A 12767-nucleotide genomic window follows, 5' to 3' on the forward strand; every position below is an offset into this window, starting at 1 on the left:
AGAGACTTAACAATTCCTGCAATATATATTAAAGAAATATATTTAACATTTTAAAATACATTTTTTCCCAAAGATGTCTGACCCAATTCTGGGCATTTTGCTATCCCTATATTCCCCATCTTTCTCTGGCTCTCCTTACTCCTCTCTATCCCCACATCTCACTATTTTCTAAAGATAGTCTTGCCACGGTCTTATTTCTAAGTCATTGTAGGTGATGAACAGGTGAAATGTGTAGAGAGCAATTATACATCAGAAGTAAAAAAGGAAACAAGAAAAAATTGCTTGAAATATCTTCAGTACCTCAGTCTTTCCTTGAATTTTTGTCTAGAGTAGTAGATATTGGGAGAGTCTGGATCTTTCATAGAAATTTTCTTGCTTGTAGGAGGTTTACTATTCCTTGTGATTGAAGGAGAAACTCCCACAGATCTTTGTGAACTTGTAGGTTAACCTCATTCTCACTCTACGAAAGTGTCTTAGAGGAAGTTATGCTCACATGAGTTTTGAAGGGTCCCAGAAAATAGGGTACAAAATAAAATATGGAAAATATTTTAAGAACAAAAGAAAGTATATGTTTGCATTTGGGACTCTGAAGGTTTTTATTATTATAATTTACGTCCTGTTAGAAAAGTAAGACATTATTGTAGCAATATTTACATTAATGTATATTGTAAACTATTAAATGGTTTAATCTCAAGCCATTACCATGGGATAACAAAATAAGGAATGGGATTAACAATGGAATGAATAGCAGGGTCATGAAGAGGCTTATCAAAACGGCATACATCACGGTATGGTTGAATTTCTGGGAAACTCATGGGAAGGGGTCATAGGGGAAATTAGCCTGTGCCTTCCTGCAGGTATAGTCAGTAGGGTCTCCAAAATCATAGCCAGTGAGAGAAGGGGCATCCAAGCCTAGTTGCTGGAATGTGTTTTAAGTGTGTTTTAAGTCTCAAACACTAGTTCATAAATTTCAAGCTCTTTTGTCCAGATAGGGTAAAGGATCCCACAAAAGAGGATAGTGTGAGATTAGTTTTAATAGAGATTTCCAATTCTGGCTATGCAATTGCAACCACATAGGTGGCTTAAAATACACAGATATATTTTATGTCCAGGAATAAGAATATGCATTTATTTGGTTGTCTACGAGATATTTTTTAAGCTCTCCAGGTGATTCTATTATTCACCAAATGATGAAAACTACTGGTCTAGAGAGGAACATCAGGATCATATCTGATAAAATGTGAAATCCAGAAATTTTGAACTTAACTAAAAGCTCTAGGGAAGGCTTGAAGAACTGCAATGGATAAATTATTCTTATTCTGTTGTGAAGTTTGGATTTTAGTCTATGTGCAAGGATATTCAGGAAAAATAATGAATGTCCTAAATTAAGCCCCTCTTGCAGTGGAAATGCAAAAGAGGAAGAAATGTGAGAGATATCTAGCAGCCATGATGGATTTACCCAGAATCCCAGAGCTTGGCAATATGGTTAGTAAGGAATCCTTAATTCAAAGAGTATATAGCAATAGTCACTGCATATGTAATTGCTAATAAAATGTCCTGAAATCTTACAGCTCATATGTAAAAGAAATTTCATAGAGTTTTCCTCAAATTTAAAAGTAGTCTGATTTTTTATATTACCAAGTTATCATGCTTAAAGAAATATTTATTAAAAATTAAATTAGTCATGCTAAAGGAAAGTGAAAAAAATACTTTGTTTCAGCTACAAAATGCATGAGAAAATTATATAAAGGGCAATAAAAGACTGAAAACTTAAAATATATATTAAAAGCACATCATAGAGTTGTGTAAAAAGGTTAATTGAACAATAATTATTCTACTTTTCTGAATGTTGCAGGAGAAAACTTACTTTTTCGGAATTGCCATCTTTTTAAGTATTGTATTTGTGATTGCTTTCGTCTTTCTAAATAAGTATTCACTTTTATAACTATTTATTTATTATTTTATTTATTTATATTTCTGAAAAAGAGCTTCTAAAAATGATATAAGTCCAGGCCTACCAAGATATCCCTACTGAGCATGGAGAATCCATGGGGCAGATTGACTGGTAATGTACGGAGGCATAAGTCAAAATTCATCAGTTTGGTGACCTAAAATGATGATTCAGCTGATAACACCTGTGTCTATTTAGGCACTCTGTGCCCAATTTTAAAATAATTAAAATAAAATTAGCTATACCTTTTATTTGTCTTAAACATACAAATCCTAGAAAGACAGAGAGTAGGCAAAGATACCAGATAACTACAACAAAGTCTGCTAAAAGTTTCAGTGCATATCTTGCATTGCTCTGGTCATGCCTTTACCCAGAGCCCTGATGTGTCCTGACATTCCAGACTCCTCCAAAACGTCAGTCTGTCTAAGAGTAATTCAACAAAAGCCTTGTCATTTAAATCTGTATTCTGCCAGATGAAATCCAAAGGGTAACTCTTACTGGAATTGGAATTTTAAAAGTATTGACACTATCTAGTTAAAAAAAAAATTAATGCTTACAATGAAAAGCATTCCATACCTCTGGGCATTTTTTCTGACTTTTTTCTCTCCTAAATTTTAAGAATGAAGCTCTTTTCCACCACTACATTAATAGATTCAAATACTCAATTTACTCAATTCACTTTAAATTTCCCCTTTTTTTGGTAATTTATTCATTGTTTGAGAAACCTAATCATTGAAAGCATTAGGCATGAATGTTGGTTGACTTAAATTCTGCATATTATGAATAAGGCATAGAACGGCTGTTAATGGCTACAGCTAGGAATAGCCATTTGGAAATTTGCTAATTAAAGATTTCATTTGCACTTCTCTAGAAATGAGTGTTTCCACTTTAAGTAATTATCTATCTCTGACTTGGAAATTAATGTGGAAAAACTAGATGGTCAACCCAAAATTGAACAATTAAACTTATTTACATATGAGATAGACATGATAATATAACAAATACAATCAGAATTGGTTGTGAATTGAAAATTATCATACTAAATATCTATGTACTCAACCAGATATAAGCTATTTACCTATAATGTTGTTTTGCCATGTAATAGTCAATAGTAGTAGTAAAGATGAATAGTTCATTCTTAGCTAAATTGTTACCAAAAACACGGTTAGCATTAAGTATTTAATCTCTAAAAACTTAAACTATTTTAGAAATTACAGAATAAGTCCATAGACCTTCTAAGTTTATTCTTTTTTTAGTTTTAACGTTGTGCTTAGATGATCAGATGGTCATTTTAGCTGAAAGAAATTTGTGAATGATGATGTTTAACAATCATACTTGGCTGGGCATGGTAGCTTACACCAGTAATTCCAGTACTTTGGAAGGCCTAGGTGGGGGGATCACCTGAGGTCAGCAGTTCAAGACCAGCAGGGCCAACATGGTGAAACCCCATCTCTACTAAAAATACAAAAATTAGTTAAGTATGGTGGTGGGTGCTTTTAATCCCAGCTACTAAGGACTCAGAGACAGCAGAATCGCTTGAACTCAGGAGGTGGAAGTTGCAGTGAGCCAAAATCACAGCACTGTACTCCAGCCCAGGGCAACAAAAAGCAAAACTCCATCTCAAAAAAAAGAAAAAAAGAATCATACTGCAAGTTTGGAGTTCATTATATTAATACAATATATATTGTAATATTTATTATATTATATAATACATATATTATTTATTTTATTTATTATATTTTATGGTATTACATTACATTGTATGTTAAGAAAGAAGAATGATACAGGGGCACATTTTTTATGCCAATAATATTATTTTTTAACCTCTATTTCATCTTATTTTTTAAACTCTATTTTATCTTCTTTTATCAATTTTTATTTCTATGTTTTTAGCAGTATTACCTATTAGTAGAATATATTTGAAATTTACTTTTTATTAGGAAGCCATTAGAAAATCATTTTTTATTTTAATTTCCTACTGTAACTTAGTTAATGTAAATATTAAATATTTGAATTTATATAAAACATGTTATATGTATGCTTTCTTTTTATCCAGACTTTCCAATTGATTTTTTAACTCCTCCTCCTCCTTCTCCACCTCCTGTGTGTCTTCCTCCTTATTCTTCCTCCTCTTCCTCCTTCTCTTCCTTCTTCTTCTTTCTTTGTTCCTTTTAATTCTATTGATGGTGTTTACTTCTTTTTTTCTTCTTTCTATTGGTTCAAATAATATAGCATTAATAATAGTATTAATAATAGATAACAGGAGAACAGAGCACTATTCTAAGAAATTTTATTGATTACATAATTTCATTATTAGAATAACTGTAATATAAGCACTACTGCTATTTTACTCTAATTTTGCAGTGAGAAAACAAGCACAGTTTACAGGGCTAAACTATTCCTACAAAGAAAGCTTCTCTATTCCCACCATAACAAACACCTCTAAAGGATCAAGCTAAATAGTGTAATTGCCTGCCCACCCTCCCTGCAAAGAGGTCTATCACAGTTTCAAAAAATAAATAAAATATAAATATTAAGCAACATAGTATTAACAATATCTATCCCTGGGCAAACACTACTAGATATAAAAATAAGACAATTAATTTGACCTATGACCAGAAAAAAAAAGAAATTAGTCAACAGAAACCATTTAATAATGGTAGAGATGACCAGATTGGCTGACAAAGAATTTAAGAATGCTGTCTTACATATGCTCAAGTGTTCAAAGAGTATTGTTTTGGAGGTTTCAGAATACAGTACACATTTTCCATCCATTGATCTAGATTCCAGTGTTGGCCCCCTTACTAAAAAGACCTGTGAAATGCATTTATTTTCAGCCTCTCTTTTTGATGCTACATATTATTCTAAGTTAAAAGGAGGTGGACATATATGGTCCATGTGTCTGAGTATCTGATTCTCCTCAATCAGGGTCTCATAAATCATGTCTGTCTTGGTGGTTTAGGATGCCTTAAGCACACACTGTCTGTTTTCTAGGGTCTTCACTGGTACAGTTGTCTTTAATTACCATGTCTGCCATTTCTGAAAGTAAAGAGCTAGCTTTGCATTTTAACAGACATATTTGATTTTATAAGGCTGGAAGTTACTAATTTAACCACTCACAGCCACAAAATAAAAGAAACTTAGAATCCTTTAAATTTAGTAATCCCTTCATTCCAGTATTTTATTATTACCTTGTTTTTTCACTCCATAAATTGATGTCAACAATTCTCTATATTTGCTTATACAATTATTCATAAACATAAGTAATTTGGTTGCCATTCTTTCTAACATCTTATTCCACATTTCCGGGTTTCATTGTTTTCTCTTAAACACTTATCTTTTATTAAATTGAAGAATAATTGAAAACAGTAAAGTGCACAACTATAATATTTTTGTGTGCATATTAGTGATGTTTTTATATGTTTATGTGTCATTCGCCCAGACAGCATATAGGACCTTTCTTTATTTCATAAAGTGTCTTACTTTTTAAAATCTATTCTTCAGAAGGATCTACTATTTCTACTTTTCTCATCATTGGTTGATCAAAATAGTCCATATTGATTGATAGTGTTGATCAATTCATCTATGTATCTTCTCCTGATTTATTGCCTGCTTATTCTATCATTGCCAAAAAGATATGTGCTAAAATTTTCAGCTCTGAATGTAGACTTGTCCGTTTCTTTTTTTAATTCTATCATTTCTATCATATATATTTCAAGATATATTTTTAGATAAATACTTATTTAGCATTGCTATATTATTCTATTTACTTGACTTTCTCATTATGTTAATATTTTTTTTTTTTTCTGCATGGTTTCAAGATTCTTGTTTGTTTTAGTTTCAGGAATTGACTATGGTGTTTTAGCGATGCTTTGCCTCCTTTTCTTAGGTATAATTGTTTCATTTTGCTTGATATTTATCCTGCTTTTTTTACTGAGCTTATGATATGTGTGGATAGATAACCTTCATAATTTTTAAAAATCTTAATAATTGTCTTCAAATATTGATTCTGCTATGTTTCGTTCTCTCTCTTTTGAGACTTCTGTCCATGTTTATTCAACACTATTGCATTGTATGTTTTAATTATTATTTTTTCACTGTTCAGATTATTCCCATCTTGAAATCTACTAACTCAGTCTTTTGCTGTGTCTAATTTACTATTGAATGCAATCAATTAGTTGAGAAGTAAAATTGCCATTTTTTGAATCACTAGAGAATCTCAAGAGTAAATTTCAACAAACAGGAGAAAGAATAACTACAATCAAAGTTATACTAATTGAAATAATGCAAACTGAAGAACAGAGAGAGAAATAATGAAGAAAAATAAAAAGAGCCCCAGGGAAATTTGGGATACCATTAAGTTCACCAACATATGCATAAGAAAAGGACTAGATGAAGAAGAGAGAAAGGGAAGAAATATCTTTCAAAGAAGTGATGGCTGAATGCTTCCCTATTTTATTAAAAAACAATAATCTACCCGTCTAGAATATTCAACGAACTGCAAGACACAAAGAAATCCACAAATACACTGTGATAGTAAAAATATTGAAAGTCAAAGATGAGGAGAAAATCTTAAATGCAACAAGAAAACAATAACTTGTTTCTTACAAGCAAAGCTCAATAATATTAATAGCTGATTTTTCTCTAGAAACATTGGAGGCAAGAAAGCAGTGGGATAACATGTTTTTATTGCTCATCTAAAAATAACTATTAATCAATAAGCCTATATAGTTATTTTTTTGAAAGTGAAAGTAAAGTCATGACTTTTCAAGATGAACAGAAACTGGTTATATCTTTGGCTAATAAGCCTGCCTTACAAAAGATACTAACAGATGTAACACAGGCTGAAAGCAAGAGATAATAAAAAAAGCATTTGAAAAAAAGCATTGGTAAATAAAAATGTAATCACGTAATTGTAAAACAACAGTTTAATTCATTGTTCTCCTTGCTTTTCTCAATTTATTTAAAAAGAAATTAAATGCAATTATATGTATATAATTTTTTTGTTTTGCATCTATAGAAACAAAACATGTGAAACATGTTTGCAAATGACAGCACAAAAGAGGTAGTTGAAATGAACCAGGCTACATTTTACTAAGAAAATGACTAGAGATAAAAAATGCATTTTTAAATGTGAAACAGTGATAAATGTTAAACATAAAATAATAGATGAAAGAGGGTAAAAACAATAAAGCTATATACATGGATAGGAAGAATGAACATGGTGAAAATGGCTATACTGCCCAAAGTAATTTATAAATTCAGTGCTATACCCATCAAGCCACCAGTGACTTTCTCCATAGAATTAGAAAAAACTACATTAAATTTCATATGAAACTAAAAAAAAGGAGCCTGTATAGCTGAGATAATACTAAGCAAAAGGAGCAAAGCTGGAGGCATCACGTTACCCAATTTCAAACTATAGTGCAAGGCTACTGTAACCAAAAGAGTATGATGCTCATACCAAAACAGAAATATAGACCAATGGAATAGAGTGGAGGCCTCAGAAATAACACCACACATCTACAACCATCTGATCATTGGTAAACCTGATAAAAACAAACAATAGGGAAAAGATTCCCTATTTAATAAATGGTGCTGGGAAAACTAGCTAGCAATATGCAGAAAACTGAAACTGGACCCTTTCCTTACACCTTATAAAAAAATTAACTCAAGATGGATTAAGACTTAAACATAAGACTTAAAACCATAAAAACCCCTAGAAACATACCTAAGCAATACCATTCAGGACATAGGTATGGGCAAAGATTTTATGACTAAAACAGCAAAAGCAATGGCAACAAAAGCCTAAACAAATTTGATCTAATTAAACTAAAGAGCCTCTGCACAGCAAAAGAAACTATCATCAGAGTGAACAGGTAACCTATAGAATGGGAGAAAATTTTTGCAATCTATTCATGTGACAAAGGGCTAATTAACAAATTTACAAGAAAAAAAACAAACAACCCATCAAAAAGTGGGTGAAGGATGTGAACAGACACTTGTTAAAATAAGACATTTATGCAGCCAACAAACACAGGGTAAAAAGCTTATCATCACTGGTCATTAGAGAAATGCAAATCAAAACCACAATGAGATACCATCCCATGCCAGTTAGAATGGCAATCATTAAAAAAATCAGAAAACAACAGTTGAGGAAAAGTATGTGGAGAAATAGGAATGCTTTTAAACTGCTGGTGGGACAGTAAATTAGTTCAACCATTGTGGAAGACAGTGTGGCAATTCCTCAAGGATTTAGAAATAGAAATACCATTTGATCCAGCAATCCCATTTTTGGATATAAACCAAATAAGTATAGTAAAATATAATAATATAATTAATATATTATAAAAGGTATTAAAATCTGCATTAGAAAATAGTTGTTTTATAACAAAAAAACAGTAAAGTAAGAATAGTAAAGGTAAATCATGTAGAAAGTAAAAGGTAGAATATCAGATGTAAATACTATATTAATAACACTAAATATTTAAACTATATGAGTAGTAATATTACATATGAACAGAATAAATCATTCTACTATAAGAACACATGTACCCACATATTTATTGTGCCACTGTTCACAACAGCAGACTTGGAACCAACCCAAATGCCCATCAATGACAGACTGGATAAAGAAAATGTTGCACATCTACACCATGGAATACTGTGCAACTATAAAAATAGATTAGTTCATGTCCTTTGCAGGAACATGGATGAAGTTGGAAACCATAATTCTCACCAAACTAACACAAGAACAGAAAGCCAAACACTGCATGTTCTCACTCATAAGTGGGAATTAAACAATGAGAACACATGGACACAGGGTGAGGAACATCACACACCAGGGTCTGTCAACAGGTTTGTGGCTAGAGGAGGGATAGCATGAAGAGAAATATCTAACATAGATGATGGGTTGGTGGGTGCAGAAATCCCCATGGCACATGTATAGTTATGTAACAAACCTGCACATTCTGCACATGTACCCCAGAATTTAAAGTTTAATTAAAAAATAGAATAGAGCCATACAGTTATGTTTTCATACATATATAACTAATATAAATATGAAGCATATTTTGACAAATTAGTATGTATATAATTTAATTAATATAATTAATGTATAATATAGTAAAATATAATAATATAATTAATAAATATAGTAAAAATATTTTAAAATCTGCATTAGAAAATAGTTACTTTATAACAAGAAAAAGTAAGGGAAGCATAGCAAAAGGTAAATCATGTAGAAAGTAAAAGGTAGAATATCAGATGTAAATGCAACTATAGTAATGACACTAAATACTTAAGCTATGTTAGTAGTAATATTACATATGAACAAAATAAATGATTCAATAAAAAGACAAAAATTGTCAGGCTGGATTTTTTTAAAATGTGATTCAACTATGTACTCTCTGTAGGAGACACACTTAAATTCCAAGAAACAAGTACATGAATCGGAAAGATATATTATTGAAAATGTAAGCATAAGAAAGCTGGAGTAGCTATAGTATTCAGAAAAAATAGACTTGCTATGGGCTGAATTATGTTCCACACCACGCCGCACCCAAAAACTCACATTTTGAAGCCCCAAACCTAGCATTTTACAATTACTATATTTGGAGGTAAGGCCTTTACAAAGACGGTTAAGTTAAAATTAGACTTTTTGGATGGTGCTAATTTAACCTGACTGGTGTCCTTATCAAAAGAGGAAATTGTAAACACAGAGGAGCACCAAGGGTGTATATAATCAGGGGAAAGACAATATGAGTACATAGCAAGAAAGGTTGGCACATGACCAACTCCAAGCCAAGGAAAGAGCCCTTAGAAGAGACACTGAAATTGCTAAGACCTTAATTTTGGACTTGTAGACTTTGTAACTGTCAGGAAACAAAATATATGTTTTTAAAGCCTCTTACTTGGTGGTATTTTTTAGGGCATCCCTAAGAAAATGAATCTAAGACTTTAAAATGGAAATGATATTAGAAATAAAGAGAACATTATATAAAGTTAAAATGATCAACGAATCTGAAAGACCTAACAATTCTAAACATGCATGCATGTAACAACAGGGTATGTGACAAAATACGTGACACAAAACTGGCAAAGGTGAAAAGACACCATTCAAAAATAATAGTTGGAGACTGTAATACCCAACTTCCCATAATGAATGGAAAAGCTAGAACATTTAAAAATGAAATAGAAAACTTGAATAATACTATAAATCAACTAGACCTAACAGACATCTATAAAATGCCCAATCCCAAAACAGGCTTTACGTTATTTTTAAGTGCACATTCTCCAAGATAGACCCTGTGTTAGATTACAAAACAAACTTCAATAAATTTAAGAGGATAGAAATAGTTAAAAGAGTGTCTTCTGACCATAGCGGAATTAAATTGGAAATGACAATTTTGTTTGTTTGTTTGTTTTCTTAATGTCTGATAACATGAAGTATTGGCAGGAATGTAGGGGAATGGAATAATCAAGCTTCACAATCAGGAGTATTAATGATTCTAACTACATGCATCAGTAACAAAAAAATCACTTTTGAGAATTTACTCCAGCTAATACCCAGTGTGTGTGAATTTTTTATAATACAGAAAAATTAAAAGTATCTTAATTTGCTAAATTTAGGGGACTGAAAAAATATGCTGATTTGTACACATCAGATGGAAATCCTATGGAGCAGCTAATAAATGAACTTTATGTAAACATATCAACATAAACAAATCCTACAACACTGAGGGAAAATGACAGTTTCCAAAAGAATATGTACAGTATCATACCATTTTCATTATTTCAAGAGGTGTGTGTATATATATATATACACACACACACACAAACACATACATTATTAAGTTTAAATCATAGATGGCAATGATGGGCACAAAATTCTACTGGAAAAGTGTAGAGATTGTGGTAGTTAGCTGTATCAGATGTATGGAAAGAGAGACAACAAATAATATGCACATATGTTAAGAAAATATATATTTTTCAAAATATTAAATTTAGATCTTGGAAGCTAAAAGTATGTTTTATATCTTCCTGTTTTTTAATATACTGGAAATGTTTTCTTACAAAGGAGAAGGATTTTCAGTTGGAAGGATATGTAAATATTAAATTTGTTTGACATTTCCCAGTTTTCTTGAAGAGGTAAATCTGATTTTAAAAGAATGTTAAGAGGTCATGATAGCCTATTAAAAAGGTTAATAAACAGACAAGCTTTCCTATTTATCACTTAATTAACTTTAAGTTGCTTTGATTTTAAGTTGTTGTAATGTGATCATCATATCAATATATAATGTATTTTCTACTACTACTGTATTCGAATCAAATGATAATAGATAATGTTGACAAGTGATACTTGCTTCAGTGCATAAATCACTCTTTGTCCTGTTACTGATAATTTATTAATAATTAGAATTGCAGAATATGAAGTAATATAGGTTCTTATTTATAAATGACATTGTCCTAAATTCAAAAATAATTTATAAACATAAAACTATGATAGATGTAGTTATAACTCCAAAGTCCTATGTTAAGTGCATGTAGATAATGGCAACATGGCATGTTAAACAAATATTTGAAGGGAAAAAAGATGCCATTTATCAAATAAAAAAAGTCAGAAAGATTTGCTTATCCATATGAAAAGAAAAATATGAATACACTTGACTGTATAAAAGATAAACAAGCTGAAAATTAAGCCACAGAATGAGGGTAAATATTTTCAACACATCGTTTTTATAATGGCCACCACTGTCTACCCCTCAGTCCTGTAGTAAACAACCACGTGGATGGGAGCCGACAATTCCAGTGTGGCTTGCTGGTGCTAGGGTAGATGTAGGTACAGTGTACTTTAAAAATTAGGGTAGTGTGTTTTGACAATTGCTTTTTATTGCTAAGTTTCTGGTACAGAGACTGGCCACTGATTCAAGACTTCAGGCTGGGCTGGGCATGCTGGCTCAAGCCTGTAATCCCAGCACTTTGGGAGGCCAAGGCAGGTGATCACCTGAGGTCAAGAGATCGAGACCAGCCTGGCCTACCTGGTGAAACCTCACCTTATTAAAGATACAAAAATTTGCCAGGCGTGGTGGCACACACCTGTAATCCCAGCTACTCAGGAGGCTGAGGCAGGAGAATCGCTTGAACCTGGGGGGCAGAGGTTGCAGTGAACCAGGGTCTTGCCATTGCACTCCAGCCTGGGTGAGAGAGTTAGACTCTGTCTCAAAAAAAGTAAACCCAATAAAAAAACATGTACAGAGATCCAAGATGGCTGATCGCTAACAGTTCGGGATTGTTTCTCCCAGTGAAGGCACAGAGAATGAGAGGACGCCACACTTTCAGACGAATTTTCGTCGCTCAGGGACCAGAAGACTCCCAGTGGAGGGGCCCCACGGGTCACCAGCGTGACTCCTGTGGCTGGCGCAGCAGTTTCGCCAGCACCTCAGTGCAGCAGCTCTTCATGCAGAGTAAACGGGAGGAGATTCCTGGGCAGAAGAGCACCATTAGTCTTATCGCTGCTGTTTTGGCAGGCACAGTGGGTTGCTCGGATTCCAGTGCTGGGAATCAATAAACTGGGCATCCACTCAGAAACCCAACTAGAAAGGCGGTAATTGTAAAGACGACAGAGGGATAAATTTATAACAAAGGGAAGAAATCAGCCTAAAAAGGCTGAGAATACCCAAAATCAGAACCCCTCTCCCTCTACAGGGGATTACAGTTTCTCATCAGCAATGGAACAAGCCCTGATGGAAAAGGACTGTGTGCCATTTTAGAAGTAGGCTTCAGAAGGTGGATGATAAGAAACTTCTGGGAGTTA

The 12767-nt window shown here is 32.7% G+C and overlaps 1 long non-coding RNA gene across 1 annotated transcript in view; it reads right to left on the reverse strand.

The window, feature by feature from the left end:
• Positions 1-3936: 3936 nt before the first annotated feature.
• The window catches only part of LOC118154795 (uncharacterized), a 37996-nt gene continuing 29165 nt past the window's right edge, over positions 3937-12767 (reverse strand). The window contains exon 3 of the long non-coding RNA XR_004745059.3: positions 3937-4162. This is a non-coding gene — a long non-coding RNA (uncharacterized LOC118154795). The remainder of the gene's footprint in view (positions 4163-12767) is intronic.

Source organism: Callithrix jacchus, chromosome 6 (genome assembly GCF_049354715.1).
Source record: "Callithrix jacchus isolate 240 chromosome 6, calJac240_pri, whole genome shotgun sequence".
Classification (NCBI taxonomy): Eukaryota; Metazoa; Chordata; class Mammalia; order Primates; family Cebidae; genus Callithrix; species Callithrix jacchus.